Here is a 19937-nt window from a genome sequence, read left to right as displayed (position 1 = left end):
CCTGAAATCATCTCCTAGGTCATAGTTGGGGGGAGATCTACCTTGCTTTGGGCAACTCCTATCTGCAGTGAAAGGAGTGTGAGTCTCAGCTGGAGACCATCTGAGTCCCCAGTAACAGAAGGCTCCTTCCTCCTGAATGTCTGCTGTAGAACTGGATTGAGCCCTTCTAGTCCAGTGACCTAACCTGGATCTTGTTTCTTGTCTGATGACAGTGGTCCTCTGAGGTGTCTGACACAGAGGAGGCCAATAATAATAAAAAGATTAATACTTAAATGTAAGGGGCTCGCCCCCACTCCCCACCACCTAGACAGATCCTTTGTCCCCAGTCCTCTCAGTTGTAAGGGCTCCTGCCTCAAGGCCACATCCCCTTTGTGAAGGGGCTCCGAGAGGTTATCTCTCTTATTAGGCTGAGCTGGGCTGCCCGGTGTCTGTAATGGCTTTGGCTACAGGACTGCAAGGGTTAAACGTGTGCAGCAGGAAACAGAGAAACAAGGCACCCTTAGGAGGTAAAGGGGTCTTGGTCAGGGAGATGGGAGTCTAGTTCTCAGACCCCTGGTGTGGGCCTGGACAAGTGCCTTCCCCTCTAGGGGTCCAGGCTCTTAAACAATGGTAGAGGGATGCTGGATGAGATGGTCTTTATCTTCAGAGAGTCTATGAGGTCTCCCTTTGTGTCTTTGTGATCTGGCTGCCCTACGGATAAGTGAGGCCCCTGGGCCATGGAGGCCTCACGACCTGGTTTCCAGAGGGCTCCCCCAGAGCCAGCGGGACCTAAGCCTCTGCGGAGCCACAGACAAGGCCAGGCCTTTGAGGAGGGCAAGGGCGCCCTCTAGCGGGATTGATGAGAAAGGCTCTCAGAGCTGTGGAATGGGTCTGAACTGACCACAGGAGCATCTAAGCCGTAAGGACCCATAAAAGTCATCTAGCCCAACCCCTTCATTTTCCAAATGGGGAAACTGAGGCTCACAGGAGTGAAAGACTCTCCATAGGATAGATTTGCCAGATAAAATGCACGATTCCCAGTTAAATTTGTTTCCAGATAAACAATGAATTTTTTTAGTATAAGTATGTCCCATGCAACACTTAGAACTTAACTTCTAGTAAATAATTACTTGTCAGGTCCCTGAACTTCAAGTTTAACCAGGTAGGTTGTCTTTTATTTTGCTAAATCAGGCAACCTGACCTCCAAGTCCATCCACTGCATTGATGTCTGAGCTTAGACTGCAGCCCAGACATGGTTCAGGGCTTCTTTACCATCACCCTTGACCAAGGTGGTCTGAAGACCACAGTTTGAGAAACACTGCTTTAGGAGGCAAGAAAGTGGACAGAGCTGCCCACTTCCAAATACATATTGGTTGCCCTCCATGTCTAAGAGTTGAGAGAGTCAGGGAAATTTCTGGGGTGAGCTGGGCAGGCCCTGGTCTTGAAGGATGGGAAAGGCTCAGAGAAGCAGAGTTAAGTATCACAGGGAGCAAGTAGTCTGAGCAAATGGGAGACTAGGGTAGATCTTGCTCATAGCTGGTGTCTAATAAATGACCTCTCTAGCCCTGTCTTCTATCACTACTCTCTCAGTCACTATGTTTTAGCCATAGTAGCCTTCATTGTGTTCCTGGAACATGACAAGTTCTGCCCTGCCTCAAGGCCTTTGCACTTGCTGTGCCCTCTGTTGGAACTACAGTCTTTCCCCAACTTTTCCTTAGTGCCTGCTTCTTTATCACTCTCAGATCTCAGTTCAAATGTTACCTTCTCAGAGAGAACTTTGCTCTCCTTGTGCACTATTAGTGAGAATGTAAATTGGTGCAACCACTATGGAAAACAGTATGGGGATTCCTTGAAAAATTAGGCAGAGAACTACCATGTGATCCAGGTATTCAACTTCTGGGTTTATATCTGAAGGAAGTGAAAACACTACTCTGAAGAGGTATCTGCATCCCCATATTCACTGCAGCATTATTCACAGTAGCCAAGACACAGAGAAAACCTAAGTGATCATCAATGGGTCAATGGATAAAGAAGATGTAATTTATATATACAACAGAATATTATTCAGCCACAAAAGGAAGGAAATCCTGCTCTTGGTGACAACGTGAATGGACCCAAAGAGCATTACACTAAGTGAAATAAATCTGACAAAGAAAAAGAAACAGGGGGATTGCTTATGTCAGGTCTAAAAAGGCCGAACTCAAAGAAATTGAGAGTAGAATGGTGGTTGCCAGGGGCAGAGGAATGGGGGAAATGGGGAGATGTTGGTCAAAGAGTCTAAAGACCAAGCTGTATGATGAGTGAGATCTGGGGATCTAATCATGGCACGGTGACTATAGTCAACAATACTGTGTGATATACTTGGAAGTTATTAAGAGAGATCTTAAATGTCACCACCGCACACAAAACAGAGGTAATTTTGTGAGAGCACGGAAATGTTAAGTAGCCTTTTTTGTTGTTGTTGTTAAGTAGCCTTATCATGGTAAGCATTTTGCAACGTTTATGTGTATTAAATCACCACATTGTACACCATAAACTTACACATGGTCTATACTATTTCAGTAAAGCTGGAAAAAAGAAAACAAAATAGAATCGCTGCATTTCCTATATCTCTGAGAATTCAGTAATGTTTAGTTCTCCATCTGTTAAAAGAAGTCTCAGATGTCTTTGGTTGTGAATTTGCCAACGGATATGGCTACAAAAGCAGGCAGTACAAGTAGGTCAGAATGATAACAGCACAAGTGCCACTGTGATGCCATTTTAGGAGGCGGTGAACAAATCTTGGTGAAGCGCCAGGCAAAGCAAAGCATAAGCATCCATCAACTCACAGAGTCGTTGCCCTTCAGTCTACCTTTAAGCAGAGCAAAACAGAACCACAAGAAACAAACAAAAACCCAAACAACTTTGTTAATGTTTGCAAAGGAGAGCAAGATTCTGGCTCGGTTCATTAAAACAGGATTTCTTGATTTGTTCATTGAAAAGACACACAGGACATGAGACAATTCTTGATGGTACAGGACTGTCACATGCACTGTGGGACGCCTAGGTCTCCACCCTTGCCTGCTAAATGTCAGTTGTGCCCCTGAAACTGTGGCTGGCCCCACAACTCCAAAAGGGCCCTGTCCCCAGCCCTGGGGGGTATACACCACCACGGAGAATCTGCTTCTTGGAAGCTTGCTGAGTACCACCTGACACCAGCAGGGGGAAGCCTGACTCAAGAAATGAGAAGTCCTAGGCCTTGGGCTGGACTCCCGTCTGCCAGAAGCCACCTGGCCCATCCTTTTTTTAGGACCCTGAGGGATCTCCTGCTCCACCACACACCCCAAGGCACACCATTTTACAGGTGAGGGAAACTGAGTCTCAGAGTGGAAGAGGGATTGGAGATTTGCTCCACAACTACCTTAGTGGCACGATTTGTGAAGGAACTCAAGAATGGAAGCCCAAAGCCCTAAGATGCCAACATCCCTGTGGTCTGAGAAACATAATTTTCACATCCCTGGTTCCCAGCTGTGGGACACACAGCCAGGCGTCCAAGCCCTCCTGTGCCCAAGGCTGGCTCCTGGGCTTGGCAAGGAAGACCGTGTGCTAGGGACAAAGAGAGAAGGCCGTGGACCCGGTCCCGGTCCCAGCCCTGGCAATAACTGCAGGACTACATGATTCCCATCTCTGAAACCCCCAACTTTCTGTTTGCAATGAAAATGTGATATCCATGGTAAAATCCTCCCAAACATACAACTCCAAACTGTACAGAAGGGTATAAAATGTAGCTACAATGCCTTCTCCTCAGCTTCCATTTCATTTCCTAAACTCTTAATTTTCCTTATCTTTCTGGAGAAATATTGCAATGTAATATGTAAAGGTATTTGTGTGTTCATATATATGTATACATACTTTTAAAAAAAGTTTTCTTAAAAAAAAAATAAATAAAAAAAGTTTTCTTTACTTAAATAATCTCTATGCCCATTGTGGGGTTTGAACCCATGACCCCGAGATCAAGAGTCCCATGCTCTCCTGACTGAGCCAGCCAGGCACCCCCATATGTATATTTGTTGTTACACGGATTGGATTGTACTATACGTTTCATGATGTGCTTTGTTTGTAACTCAAAGTATCACTAGTAATCTCTCCGCAGCAGTGATGCGTATTTGCCTCCTTCCTTCCTTCCAGTGCCTGCACACCATTCCGTGGTACGGATGTCGCACAGTGCAATGTCCCTTCCCTGCCTGCGTCCTCCTGCCCCAGGAGTGTGGAAGCCCCTGGAGGCCGCCCGGTCCAGTTCCCGGGTCCCCGTGGGAACCTCGTAGGGCCTTCCCCACCAGGTTCAGCAAGTTCCTTCCCAAGCGCTCCTCTGCGGGTCTCTTGAGATAACATCTTATGAAGGCCTTTTGCCAAAAGCACGCCTTTTTCTGCCCCTGGAAGGAATTATTTTCACTTGTTCTGAAGAAGAGTCTCTGCATGTACTTGTAACTCCTGCCAAGAAACCTGAGAGGCCCCGAATTCCTCAGCGCCTGGATCCCAGAAGCGCTTAATCTGCGGCTGCTCCCTTCCAAGGGGCGCTGAGACGAGGGAGTTACAGGCTGCTTAAAGGCTTAGAGGGTGTCAGCTTGAAGAGGGGAGAGTGAGGGAGCGTCTGCTGCCACTTGGCTCGACCCTGCAGATGAAAGCGTTTGGGAGAAGCGAGTGTTTGCAGGGATCAGATCAGACACAGTGGAGGGGCTAGAGCTCCCCTCCGCTTTGCAAAGATGACAGAGGATTGACATCCTCAAAGCCCCTGAGGAAGACTCGGACTCTTGCCATCCCGGGTGGGGGGTGGGGATTGTTAGCACCTGAACTTTTGTGGGGATTGGGAAGGACAGTCCAGGCTGCTGTATCTTGCACAACTCCAGGGGGCTCCGTTTACATTGCCTGTGCCATGAACGGTGCCCAGGAGAGGTACAGCGTGGTGCTGATGACCATACTACAGCAGCCACTGTGATCTTTTTAAAGTGTGTAAAAACCTCCAAACAAAAAACTAACGATTTCTTGCTATGCCCAAAATAAAACCCATAAATCTCTCTGCACGATCCAGTGTCACTTTCCTCTCTCTGTCCTACCATCACCCCAGCTCGCTAGGTTGCAAACACACTGACCTTTCTGATGCCCTGACAGGTCTACAGGTCTAGTGGCCTTAGTTCTTGCCTCAGGGCCCTTGCACAGGCTGCCTCTAGACCTCCCCAGGGTTGGCTGCTGCTTGTTATTGAATGTTCATCTTATTTTCTTTTTTCTTTCTTTCTTCTTTCTTTCTTTCTTTTTCTTTCTTTCTTTCTTTCTTTCTTTCTTTCTTTCTTTCTTTCTTTCTTCTTTCTTTTTTAAGATTTTATTTATTTATTCCTGAGAGACACAGAAAGAGAGAGAGAGGCAGAGACACAGGCAGAAGGAGAAGCAGGCTCATGCAGGGAACCCGACGTGGGACTCGATAATGGGCCTCCAGGATCATGCCCTGGGCCAAAGGTGGCTCTAAACCACTGAGCCACTCAGGGATCCCCCTCATCTTATTTTATTTTCAGCTGTGGGCTTTTTCTATTCACTCTTGTCTTACATTCGAAGTCCCATCCATAGGAGCTATGCTCCTTTTGAATATGCTCTTCTTTTTTTTCCAGCAGCTGGCAGATCAAGCTTATTTCCATAGAGTCAGCAAAATGCATGACACCTTATAGATGTTCACAGTTATTTACTGAACAAATGTTGGCTTGGGTCAGGACAGTGATGACACTTTTGAGCCTGTAAAGTGTGGTACTAGGATGAAAGCCATCCCAAGTAGCAGAGAGGAAAGAGGGTCAGAGGAAACTCAGTGTCCCCTAGTTTCATAATTCTTAAAAAATAGAGAACTTTTCTTTGGGGTCAGGGTATCATTGTATCCCTCCTTGCCTGCACAGGCTTATCAATGGTAAGGCTGGCAGTAATGATCCAATCCAGCTCCTTTATTGTAATGATGAGAAAACGGAGACCTTCCCAAAGGGGAAGAGGACACAGACATTAATAGTTGAGCGGAGATTAAGAGTCACTGGGGCAGTGTACCCGGTGTCCACTGTATAGACAAGGAACCGAGTGGATCATGTACTGTGTGGGCAGCCTGATGTGCCCTGAGAAACCTATCACAATGCCCAAAACTCCTCACCATTTTTCTTTATCATTTCATATTTCATTTTTCTTTCAGGGTAGTGTGTCTGTAGAAGACTTATATGAAAACGGAAATGCTTTATCAAAATCTCACCCTTTAGAGGAGATTTGTTTCTTAGATGAGCAGATGGGGAAAAGGGAAGGATGGGACCCCAAATGGGGGGGATATTCCGGTGGTGGCGTCGGTGTTGTGTTAAAGGGTAAGGTTTGAAAAAATAAATAAATAAAGGGTAAGGTTTGGAGGGTCTAGGTTTGGGGGCAGGAGAGTGGAAGCAAGGTGTGGCACCCATGCCAACCTCCCCCAAGCCTCATTTTGCCTCAGGCCGGCCTCAACTGTGAACCACAGAGAACTGTTCAGATGCCAACAAATGAGTGCAAGCAGGAAACAAAGAGCTGTTTGTGCTGAGGAGAACCAGTCCTACGGGCGGTTTGGGTGTAGCGGAAAGCAAGGCTCAGGGGTTGGAACAGAGGGCATTTAGAAAGCTGAGGAGAGAGCGGGCCATCCCCTACTCCCGGGTGCCACCCTGGCCAGCACCGCTGCGCCTTGGGAACAGTCTGCATCAGAGGCACCTGCTGGGGGCTGTACCATGCAATCTGAGCCCCTGTTCATTCCTTTATCCTGCCCTCCCAGAGGGTAAGGTGAGAGAGACCCGGAAGGGGGGGTCTATCTACTGCTTGGACAGCTGCAGAAGGCAGAAAACAAGCAAGTTCAGCAAGACTCTGATATTCTAGCTAAAAAGCTCTGAACTGTCCACACCCTACTCCCTGCAGTCAACGACTAGAAACACCTGCAGGAAACACAATGGCACAAAATAATGTCACCAGTGGAACTGGGCCTGAGCATCCCTTGTCTCTGTCAGCAAGGTTTGTTCCATTCAACCTCTGCTGCTCCAGGGAGGGAAACGAAGCCAGGAACTGCCTCCAGAGCTTAGTTTGAGGTTGGCTGAATAGGCTTCCAAAGTGCATAGAGTTTTTCCTTCTCTCTCTATTCAAAGCCTATCTGTCCCAAAAGGCTCAGCTAAAGTCCTTGCCAGTCCACGGCAGCTTCTTTCCTTTGAGCTCCAGTGGCTGTTTTCCCCCCTTGGCACTTTGTGCAGACATCTCATATCACAACTGCTTATTAGATCCCCCAAACCATCCTCAAGTTCTTTGAAGGCACAGTGCTGAGCACACAGTAGGATACCCCTGATAAATGCCTGGAGCCGGGTCACCAGGCCCAAGTCACCATGACTGTCTATTGCCCTCATGTTATAGATGCATGGGAGTTGCCAGAGGCTGGGAGAAGGGGGCAAACGGGAGCTGTTGTCTAACAGCTTCAGTTCTGCAGGATGAAAAAGTTATGGAGACTGGCTGCATTAACAATGTAAATACACTTACTGCTATTGAACTGTACATTCAAAAATAGTTAAAATGATAAAAATTTAAATTATATATATTTTATCACAAGCTAAAAAAATTAAATAAGTCTTTGAAACTAGTAAGTGACTTAATGAATCATGGATGCTTCCCAGGACAGGAATTTTTATCTGTTTTATGCACTGCTGCGTCCCTTGCCCCTAGAAGGGTGCCTGGCAGGGAGCATGTGCTCAGTACATGTTTAGGGAGTGGATGAACCTTAGTCACTTTGCACCAATGATTTGTTCACAACCCCTTTATTTTTATTTTTTATTTTAAAAAGATTTTATTTATTTATTCATGAGACACACACACACACACACACACACACACACACACACACACAGAAAGAGTCAGAGACACAGAGGGAGAAGCAGTCTCTATGCAGGGACCCTGACGGGGGACTTGATCCCGGGTCTCCAGGATCACACCCTGGGCTGAAGGCGGTGCTAAACCTCTGATCCATCCAGGCTGCCCTATTTTTATCTTTTAAGTAAACTCTTCCCCCAATGTGGAGCCAATGCACAACCCCAAGATCAAGAGTCACATGATCTACTGATTGAGCCAGCCAGGCACCCCTATTCATGACCCCTTTAAGTGCGATGATGACATTGCAACCACTGCTTGAAGGTCAAGCCAAACTCTAGAGGGTCCTATGGGACTTGCCCTTTCCCCTACTTCGTGCCACCAGCTGAATTGGCGCAGCTGGCGCCAGAGCAAGGGAGCCAACTGTGTGTGGGCTGTGATAACCGAGAACCTATCCAGCACCAGACCTCGTGAGCATTCTTATGGAGAACTTAAATAAAATGTCTCAAAACAGTCTTTGTTAATTTGCCCTATCAGACATGAAGATATCAAACCGTATCTGAAACTGGACAAAACAAAACAAATAACTATGTCCGAAGAGTATAATGCTTCTCATTTCTGTACAATTAATGTTTTGGCCATATTCCTTCTCTTCCCTAACATGCTCGATTCAAAGTGGGAAGCTGTGACTTGCCTTCATCCTTTGTTTTGCATTCTTATACAATTCACTCCCATTTGCTTTGTATCTACTCACATCCACTTCCCCCTTTTCTATTGTTTGTGTAAACTTTATTTAAGAAGAGTATATGTACAGAAAAGTGAACAAATCATACATGTACAACTCAATGGATTTTCACAAATTGGACACATTCATGTGATCAGTACCCACTTCTGGAAAAAGAACATTACCAGTTCTCCAGAAGCCCTTTCGTGTCTCTTGGAAAGATTTATTGATTTCCGGTTTAATGTTTTCATTTTGCAGAAGAGAAAACTAAGTCCTAACAGGGAAAATGTCCTAGGATGACGAAGTGTAATACTCTACTGCTACGTTGTAGACCTGGAAGTGCAGCATCTCCTGCACAGAACACAGCCCTCCATCCGGCCACCACAAGCACCCATGGAGCAGAACATTCCTGGCCCCTAGTTCCCCTCTGCCTGGATGGTGCTGAAGTCAGGGCATGGGCTGACCTCCTCTTTGTGGGACTGTTGCTACACTGGGGCCATTCCCAGGGTTCTCTTCTGGCCTTTCCCCTTAATAGCACACTCCCAAGAAGCTTAACAAGATTGTACCAGAAGAGCCCTTAAAGATCTGATCATCTTATGGTTTGCTTAAAAAAAAGAAGAAAGAGGGGTGCCTGGGTGGCTCAGTCAGTTAAGTGACTGTCTTTGCCTCGGGTTATGATCTCAGGGTTCTGGGATCAAGCCTACATTGGGCTCTCTGCTCAGGGGAACTTGCTTGTTCCCTTCATCCCCTGCTCATGTTCTCTCTCATTCTCTCTCTCTCAAATAAATAAATAAATAAAGATCTTAAAAAACACACACACTAAAAAAAAAAAAAAAGAAGAAAGAAAAGAGAGAGAAAGGAAGGAAGAAAGAGAGGGAGAGAAAGAAAGACAGGAAGGAAAGAAGAAAGGAAGGAAGGAAAGAATGAATAAAAGAAAAAGACCCTACAAAACTATTCTTAAAATTCCCTAAATTAGTGAGTTGTTATTGCAAAAAAATTTTTTCTAAAAATAGAGAATCATACTAGGCAAGCATAGAACATTCCCTTGCCTGGATTGTGAACTAGTCAGGGGTACAGGGGGCTGCATGGTAGATGGGCTTTACATGTGTGCATATGTGTATTTTTTTTTTAACAGCTACTTCTTTTCCTTTCCTCTCCTTGGCTTTCTCTCAAAGTCATTGTTTTGCTGCCAAAAGCTGGATGAGAAGGAGATGGGAAAGAGATAGAGTGATTGCCCCTGGCTATGTACCACAAAGGCCCAGGCTTCTCATTCACTTTTGGTGTGATGTCTCTGTGTGTGATAGAAACACAGAGCAACAAGGGTATTGTCAGCACTAAGGTCTCTGGTACAGGGTCATGTACCAGAGAATATAGAAGGTTAGCATGGGTTGCAGCTGTAATGTTCAACCACATAATCATCCATATGGATGATGTGGGGAAGACCAGAGCAACAGTGTCATCCTGGGATCTTTCCCACCAGAATGCAGATTAAATGAACTTAAGCAAAAAGGGAAATTGTTGGCTCATGTAACCAGTAGGTTGGGATTTCAGGCATGGATGGATCAAGGGCTCTCTTCTCTTTATTCTTTAGTTTTTTTTTTTATTCTATTGGTGTTGGTCTTTCTCTTCTGCTGCTGCTAAGCTTCCTCTGCATGGATGGGTGTGGTGGCTGAATGGTGGCTTCCTAAAGATGTCCATGTCCTAATCCTCAACTTGCAAATGTTACCTTACATGGTAAAAGTGATTTTACATATATCATTAAGTTAAGGATGTTGAGATGAGGAGATTATCCAGGTGAGCCCAGTGTAATGATGTGAGTCCTTATAAGAGGGGGACAGGAGGATCACAGTAGAAGAAGGAAATGTGATGACAGAAGCAGAAGTCAGAGAAAGAGAGTGTGTGTGTGTCTTGAAGATGCCACTCTACTGGCCTTGAAGATGGAGGAATAAGCAAGCCATAAACCAAGGAGTGGAGATAGCCTCTAAGAGCTGGAAAAGTCAAGAAAATGAATCTTCCTCTAAGGTGTCCAGAAGGAATGTGACCCAGCTGATACCTAGATTTTAGGACTTCTGACCTCCAGAACTATAAGAAAATAAATATATGTTCTTTTAAGCCACCAAGTTGGTGGTAATTTGTTACCACAGCAATAGGAAATTAATACAATGGGCTTGGCTTGTGTCTCCAGATTTATATCTTCTTATGTACTAATCCAAGTAGTCCATGGGGAGTGGAAAAAGTTTCTTTCTCCCAGAGTCCCCATGAGACTGCCAAAGATTCTCCTTAGCCACAGTCAGGTCATGGGACCATTGTACCAATTACGGGTGCAAAACAGGCAAGTAAGAAAGCTAGCTCAACCTGAGTTATGTGCCTGTGGTGGTGGTTTCGGCAGCCACGCTGTGACGGATGGGCCCCTTAGAATCACTTGAAATGGAGAGGGGAAGGCCTGGATAAAGACAGTGCACCTCCCCTAGAGTGGTGTGAGGAGAAACCCAAGGCTGGATTAGGAGGTGCTGAGTGTGGGGAGGGGTGGGTGGCCTGGAGGAGGGGCAGACAGAATTTCTCGAAAGGTTCTGGGCTCTCCTGAGCCATGTGAGGATTTTTGTGGCTACATTGCAGAGTTGTCCATGTGGATATAGCTGGAGAAGGATTCAGCGTGTGTGTGTGTGTGTGTGTGTGTGTGTGTGTGTGTACGCACGCATGTGCATAGGAGGTTAGCAGACAAGAGTACAGTGGTAAAGTTCTGAAACGTCTGAGTTCCTAGCCCAGCTCTGCAAACTTACTAGCTGAGCAACCTCTTCACCTTTCCTGAGACTCAGACTCCTCATCTGTAAAATGGGGACAATAGTAACCCCTTGCTCATGGGACCATTGTGAGGGGTAATGGAGATCAGACACCTCAAGTGCTTGGTGTGGTGTCTAGTACGCAGCAAATACCACACTCACAGTAGCTATCGCTACTATTATTTTAATTAAGGAGAAACACCTACGATGCCTGAGTGATTTTGAAGGGACAGCTCGCTTCGTGCAGTCCTGGACTGCACGAGCCCAAAGGGGGGAAGCCACAGCTCAACCTAAGAAAGAACTTTCTCTGGATCCTCTGACGGAGGGCTGAGCTGTCTGGGGAAGTAGTCTGGAGAGGTACCCATCACCGAGTACTCAGATGGAGACTGGGGGCTCCTTGGTGGGGATGCTATAGAGGGCATAAGCACTCGGAGGTTGGAGTGGTTGCCTTTTAAGTTTCCCTCTTCCTGGGGAAGCCAGGGACTGTCAGCTGTCAGTGGGGGCCATCCCCAGGCGAGCTGGGTGTTGAGGTTTCAGAAACTCACCAGGCTCCATCAAGTCCACATGCATTTGGTTCTGACTTGCCCGGACTGGGATTTCTTCCAGGCTTTTCCCTTGCAGCCAGAGCTTGACTCCATCCCTAACTTGTTCAGCTGGAGCTCAGAGAGAGGAAGGATTCATCTGTGCTCAGTAACTGCCCAGGAACCCCGTGTGGAAGGCTTGGGAAAGTAGCTTCTGTTTGGGGATAAGATGCCAGTGTCCCACTGGAGAGCTGAAAACATGAGCAGTTGGGTCTTCGGCCACTTCCTATGTGCCTGGCACTATGCGAGCTCCTATCAACCGGAATTCAGCTCAACTGTGTAGCAAAAAAGCCAAGTAACCATAGTGTACACATAGAAGGTTTTTCTTGTTTATAAGGAGGTTTGACACAAGGGGTTTCATACTGATGTGATGGTGCCGTGCCATTATCAGGGATCCAGAATCCTTCTATTTTTTTCTTTTTAGGGCAGCATTTCCCCCAAAGTCTTTGGTCAGGTAAGTTTGGGACACAGTTATCTACTATAACCCCTCTGTAAAGATGGATTTACATTCAATTCCAGCAGGCTCAGGACCTACCTACACTGTTTCCAGGCACTTTTCATGGATAATTTTTTAAAAAGATTATTTATTTATTTATTCATGAGACACACACCCACCCCCACACACACACAGAAAGGCAGAGACACAGGCAGAGGGAGAAGCAGGCTCCATGCAGGGAGCCCGACATGGGACTCGATCCCGGGTCTCCAGGATCACGCCCTAGGCTGCAGGCGGCACTAAACTGCTGCGCCATTGGGGCTGCCCTTATGGATAATTTTTAAGAAGTGTTTGCTTTTTCACTTAGTTCCTATCTGCTGTGAAAAAAATTTAAGTACAAAGTGACAAAAAAAAAAAAAAGAATAAAAAAGAAATTGTCCTTATCTTTTCACCCAGAGAGAATCCTTAATAGAAGATTGATACATTCTTCCAGACTAGATATTAAAAATATATGCAAGCATAAGCATCCCCCCAAATGAGATCATTCTTACACACTATTCCATAACCTGTTTATTCCATTTAACAAAGTATCATGAACATCTTCCCATGTTAAGAAATATGGTTATAGTATCAAATTATTATTTTTTATATAGTATCAAATTAATTAATTTGTTTCTTCAACAGTTGGTGTCTAAAAAATGACAGATGCAAACTACTCCAGGCCAGTTGGACACAAGTAGAAACTATCCCTTCCTCTTGGAGCTCTGAGCTCTGCTCCATTTCTCTGCTGTGCTGTGTTCCACCTTGTAGATTTTCTAAAAAATATTTATTTGCTTATTTTAGAGACAAAGAGAGCACGACTGCAAGGGCCAGAGAGAGGGAGAGAGACTCCCAAGCAGACTCCGTGCTGAGCAGGGAGCCCCATGCAGGGCTCAATCTCACAACCCTGATATCATGATCTGAGCTGAAACCAAGAGTCAGATGCTTAACCGACTGAGCCACCCAGTTGCTCCCACCTTGGAGATTCTTGATTACACACACACACAGGATTTATATAGATATGACTGTTTATTGAGATATCCATAGAGTAAGGGGTCACCATCTCATGATAACAGCTTGATGATGTATGCATCCCTATAACCACCACTCACATACAGAACATTTCCGGTACCCAGAAAGTTCCTTCTTGCTCTTTCCCCAGTCACAAACCCCTCTTAGCTGAAATATATTTTGGAGTGTGTGGATTTTTCATAGGAGTGGGTTTTGTTTCTAGAACTAGCTAGAATTTGAGCTCCTCAGCACTGCCAACGTGCTGTGCCTATCTTGTGCCTTGGGACAGACAAGCCAGTGAGCGTTACTGAGGACTGGAATGTGCTCCATGGGACCTTCTACCCACCTCTTCCAGTTGGGCATGCTGGAGGCAGAGGCTTAAGTGTCTGTGCTCCCAGGTCAGAGGAGGACAGCTTAAGGGCTCACAGCAGCACCTCCCATTGCATCTGGCCTGGGCATGCCCTAGTGGAGAGGGCAGTGGAAAGGGGCATTAAATGGGAGGTAGGGGGTGGGAGAGAAAGGATGAAAGGCCTTATTCATGTTGCCTAGGGTGAAAAGGAGGGGCGCCTGGGCACAGGGGTACTGAGTAAAAATAATAAGCAGTTCCAAGGTTTGAGGATGGGTTTGAGGGGGGAAACAGGTAAAGAAATTGAAATATGGACCATAACATTAAATTTGCTGATTTTGATCACTATACTGTGGTTATGTCAGGGAACATTCTTACTTGGGAAATACACACTGAAACACTGGGGGATGCTGTGTTTGACTTACTTGTCAATGGTTCAGGTAAAATAGACATGAGTGTGCTTGCATGTGCAGAGGAGAGAATGGTAGAGAAAATGGGGCTGTCAACAAATGATGAATCTGGGTAAAGGGTTTATTTAAATGTCTTCCACTATTCTTTCAACTTTTGGGGTTAAGTGTGAAATTATAACAAGGTACAAAGTAACAGAACATAATGGTGTCTAAGCTCTGCCTGGGTTTTGGATGTGTTCACTCTGACACTGGTGAACACTGTGGTTTGGAGCCACTTCCTATTTCTCTTTGGTCCTAAGGCTCCACTGTGTAGATTAGGAAACTGGATACCAGATGGTCTTTGTGAGACAGAACAGCTCTGGCTTTCTGGAAACCTGAGGCTCTGGGTTTATGGAATCACAGGATCAAGCAGGTGACCCATTGAGAGGCTGACAAAATACGGAGCCTCTCTGTCTTAACCTGCCCTTTTTTTTTTATCAAATAGCCTGGGGCATGGGGTTTGCTTCCTACTGAGGAGGAGGCTAAGGGAGGCGATGACTTTTCAGTGGTTGCCTTTCTCCCAGATTTAAAGTAGTAATAGGAAAATTTTAAGTGTGAAAAATGGGGAAATGACAACCAAAAGGTAAAGGCATCTATAATCTCATGACCCTGATGTTGACACCAGGTTTGACAGGTACAGGCTGTTAGAATAGGAGGGAATCCCCGCTTACCATAATACAGGGGAAAACCAAGGTTCAAAGCTGAAATGGGGGTGAAGTAGGGGGTTGGGAGGATGACTTGTTCAACTACAAAGATGCCCCCTGATGGCAGGGTCAGGATTAGAGACCATGTGTTGTGAATTTCAGACCAGCCTGGTATTGTTTTTTAATATGTGTTATTTTTTTCTAATTACATAAAAAATGAGTAAGATCTAAAAATACAGAGACGTCTGAGGAGTCATATCTAGTGCATTTGCCTGCTAGTTTTCCTACTCTAAGAATCTCCAGAGCCCAGATGGAGCTCTCCTTTCTGCCTTTGTACCCCACACCTGGCCCTTCCTTCCATCCAGCTGCTGGGGCAGGGCAGGGTAGGGCTGGGTTTGACTCTGCTCCTCGTTGGGGTGTCCTATAACAGTCAGCAAAGCACCAAGGCCCTGAGTCTTCCCTGCTGATTCCTTCTCCTACCACCCCCCCATGGAAGGTTGAGTTGGGGCTAGCCCAAGGGCTGGGTACCACTCCCAGAACCTGACTTTGGGGGGCCAGCATGATAAAACCTCTGCACATTGTCCTGGAATTACACAGTCAGTACTTCATTCCTTTAACTTAAATTCGGCCAAATTCCGCAGGTCTACCTCTATGAGTTTATCAGGACATTGGGGTTGTTCTGTTTGCGGGGAGGGGAGGTATCCTGATTTTCTTTTTCTCACTCCCTAGAACCCCTTTTGTGCTTTTCGCAAGTGCACATCTGAGTTCTGCTCTGGGCCCATGCCTGAAGGACCTTATTGTGAATCTTAAGTTGGTCAAAGTGAGAATGCCTGAGAGTGGATACATTTAAGCTGTTTTACAAAATAAAACAAAAAAAGTGAAGAACATAATGCTTATTGAGCTGTTATTCTGGGCTAGGCACTCTGCGAGGTGCTTGACTGGCATTACTTATATTAATGCTCAATGACCACATGAGGTGTATTTTCTTCTCCCTGGCTTATTACTTTTTTTTTTTTAAGATTTTATTTAGGGGATCCCTGGGTGGCGCAGCGGTTTGGCGCCTGCCTTTGGCCCAGGGCGCGATCCTGGAGACCCGGGATCGAATCCCACGTCGGGGTCCCAGTGCATGGAGCCTGCTTCTCCCTCTGCCTATGTCTCTGCCTCTCTCTCTCTCTCTCTCTCTCTCTGTGTGACTATCATAAATAAATTAAAAAAAAGATTTTATTTATTTATTCATGAGAGGCATGAGAGAGAGAGAGAGAGGCAGAGACACAGGCAGAGGGAGAAGCAGGCTCCATGCAGAAAGCCCGACATGGGACTCGATTCCAGGTCTCCAGGATCATGCCCTGGGCTGAAGGCGGTGCTAAACTGCTGATCCACCCAGGCTGCCCTCCTGGCTTATTCCTGCAGGAAACCTGGCTAGACAGATTATATGTAGTTTGAAAGAGGAGGGGGGAAGGGGTCAGGGGTGCAAATCCAGGTCTGGCTCTGGGAGGTGGAGGTCACTGTTGCTTTCGGGGATTGGCTATCCACCAGCTTCTAGACCTTCCTCTCTCTCATGACCTCTGGCAGAGCACGAAGGCCATGGCTCCCTCCTTCCTCCTGTCCCAAAGCCGTGCTCAGGCTGATGCACAGTGAGATGGGGAGTGCCCTCAGACATGGTCCGGGCCAAGCTTCGTCCTCACTTATACAGCTGGGAAACACGACAGGGACAGGGCTGCTGGTTTGTACAACTCTAGGGGAGTATCCTTTCACTGTATTCCATGTGACAGTTACATCTTGGAGCTGTGAAATGCAGGACCTGTGAGAGAGAGGCAGGGACTAGCCCAAGTCACACAGCCACTCTGAATAGAACTTGACCCCAGAGCCCATACAGCCCTATTGGTGTGCTTTGGGAGAATGGGGATGGTCAGACTTGAGATGGGGAGATGCCCAGGGGCACCTAGGTGACTTGGTGTCGTTTCAGCCATTCCTTAGGGGGAGGCCTTCTCTGCGGGAGGATCCACAGCCTCTTACATCTAGCCCCATGGCACAGGGAGGCCCAGGTGTCCATGAGCAGTCAGGAGCCCTTCTCACCCTGGTTCTGGGCAGCTCTCCAGGAAGGCCTGGCCAACAGAGGTGAGTGATGAGGCCTACTCCTGGAGCCTGCCCTGGCCTGGAGCCTGTCCTTTCACATGCAGCCAGGGAAGGAAGTGCAGGTCCACCAGGTCATTTGTCCCTTAGAAACACCTTCTGTGGTGCCCCACTCCCTGCAAGGTGGAGGTATCCAGACGCTTCTGCCCAACTTGCAGAATCTGCCATAGGCTGGCTCTGCTTTTCCAGCTGCATCTTGGACCACAGGCCTCTTTGTGTCCCACCAACCCCTGACCACTAGTAATGGGTCTCCCAATAATCCTGCTTTTTATAGATGAAGACACTGAGGGTCAGAGGTGAAGTGACCTGCCCACACCACACAGCTAGTAAGAGGCAGAGTTGAGACTAGAGCCAGGTCCCTTGATTGCTAATCCACTGGCCTTTGCTGTATCTCAGCTTCCTTTTTTGGAGCTTCTTGCTTATACTCACTGCCTCCTTTCACTGCCACCCCTCCCCCCCAGTTGCTGAGGGACCCTTCTCCCCATAGGCTCAAACCTTACTATGGCTTATTTTCTTCTGCCCCAATCAAAATGGCCAGTTTCTGTCCCCTTCCATCCTCACTGGGGCAGGGGAGGAGGGCAGAAGGAGATCGTGACAGTTCCCAAAGTAAGTGGATCATGAAGAAACGTTGTCTACCCTCATGTCCAGTCTCCTTAGAATTCCTTATGAGCCAGTTTAAGCAAGTGCCTCTGCCTCTAGACGTGGATTTGCCCACCTGGCTTAGCTGATCCCAAACCTCCTCTGAGGTGATCCTCAGTCAGTATTGCTATCCTTCATTTCCTCTCTTCCTCCCAATTTTTCAGGTGCTCTGCATGTACCAGGCACTGTGCCTGGCACTGGGGAAACAGCCAGCATGATGGACACTCCTTTATAAACGTGGAAGTCACAGCCTTTCACCTCTAATTTATTGAGAAGGAGTCTTCTCCACTGGAAACTTGGAGTACAAGGCCCCAAGGTTTGTTCATCTTGAGATTAGAGGAGGTAATGCAGGTAAAGAGGCCAGCTCAGTGCCTGGCATTTTACAGGCCCTCAGCTTCCTGGTCCTTACCTGCTCTGTCTTCTCACAGTCTCTGCCGTGCCTCCTTCTTCTTTTCCATTGTAATTGTATTCTGGTTATCATATGAGTAGGCGATCCATATAAAAGCATGTGAAAAATCTCCTCCTATAACCTTATTCCCTGTCACCTCCAGGGGATCTCTATGTCCCCCAATCTTTTCCCTCTTTCAGAGGGAAAGTGTGTGTATGAACAGATTGGTTTACAAATTCTCTCCTTCTTTACCCAAATAGTAGCTTCCCCCCACCCCATATATAATTCGGCATTTAGCTTTTTACTATGTAATACTGTAATATCGAGATCATTCCATAGCATATAAAAAAACTTTTCCATTCAATTTCTATAAAATACCAGTTTTATAGGATATTCCATCATATGGACACCCCATAGCTGAATTAACCAGCCAGGTGCTGGTGGTCATTTAGGCTGCTGGCAATCTTTCCCAGTTAGAAACAAGGAATATGCTGTCCTTTTGAAATTCCTTTCAGCCTCTCTCAGCTGTGATGTCCCACGCAAAAGGGATATGGGGATGGCAGGACACCGGCAGTACAGCCTGGAGGTTAGACTTGTGAGGCCCAGAGCAGCAGGAATAGGGTCCGACCCCAGGATCTACTACCTGCTGCCCTGCTGCCTTGAACCCAGTGCTCACTCTCTATAAGGCAGTGGGGCCTGGGAATTTGCATTTCTAACAAGTTTCCCTGTGATACTGGCATGGGAACTGTACCTTGATAACCACTGTGCTCATAGGTTTATGTGGGGATTAAGGTATGTAGCCCCTTAGCGCTGTGCTAGTACCAGACTAAGAACTTAATATATCTTAGTGATTATTACTCTATGAGCCCCCTCACCACAGACAGAAAAGTTAACCAAACTCAGAGATGATGCAGAGCAATCCTCAGAGCCCTAGTCCATTCTCCAAGGATTTAGGGGATGCTGGAGTTTCTCCCCCAAATCTGCTTTAAGACCTAAGTCTGGAATGGCTGAGGAACTCTGCCAAGCTGCCTGGCCACCAGAAACTGTCATTTCTATGGTTGCTGGGAGTGGAGAACTGGTTGGAGAAGCCCAACCTGGAGCCCCCACACTGACCGGGCTGATGGATGCTTCTGTGAGCACCATCCTGTGCCAGCCTGCTTGCTGCCCGGGGAGAGGACAGAGGAGGGGCTCATCCCATCCCAGCTCCCACCCCAGCCATCAAAGGGCCCGCTTCCATTCTCAGAACCCTTGTAATTTGCTCTCATTAACAGTGCTTTGTTCTGGGGGGGGGAGCAGTGGTGGAGAGCCCGAGGCGGCCACTGCAGGCCTGGTCATGCTCCCACTGCTCTCTTCGTCCGGCCCTGGGAGGGGAGGGTAGCCTAGAGTGAAGGCCATGCTGTGGTCCTTCCCACGCCACCCTCTCTGCAGAGAGGCAGGGACTCAGGAGAGCTGGTGGCTGGTGGAAGTGTGTGTCTCAGAAGAGGGGCACTTGGCAGAGCGCCAAAAATCACTGGGGTAGAAGAAGTGACTGGGCTGGGTTCTGGCTTGCTGGGTGACCTTGGGTAAGGCCTTTCCCCTCTCTGAGCCTCAGTGTCCTCTTTTATAAAATGAGATGTGCTCAGTCAGGCTCTGCACCTGTCACCCTGAGTCAGTGTCGAGTCGCAGGATTAAGTCTACATCTGAAACTAATGATGTACTGTATGTTGGCTAATTGAATTTAAATTAAAAAAATATATATAAGTCAGCAGCATTTTCCTTTGGCTCACCTGTGCGTAGCCCCAGAGACATCGAACTTCTGGCACCTACATTTGGGCCTCCTCTGCTGCCTGGCACCCCAACCTGCCGCTCTCTCATCCCAGCCTCCTTCCACCCACTCTGGTCTGCATTCTATTCCTTGAGCCTTGCAAGACACACCACAGCGATGCTGT

Source organism: Vulpes lagopus, chromosome 3 (genome assembly GCF_018345385.1).
Source record: "Vulpes lagopus strain Blue_001 chromosome 3, ASM1834538v1, whole genome shotgun sequence".
Classification (NCBI taxonomy): Eukaryota; Metazoa; Chordata; class Mammalia; order Carnivora; family Canidae; genus Vulpes; species Vulpes lagopus.
Note: the sequence above shows the minus strand (reverse complement) of the source record.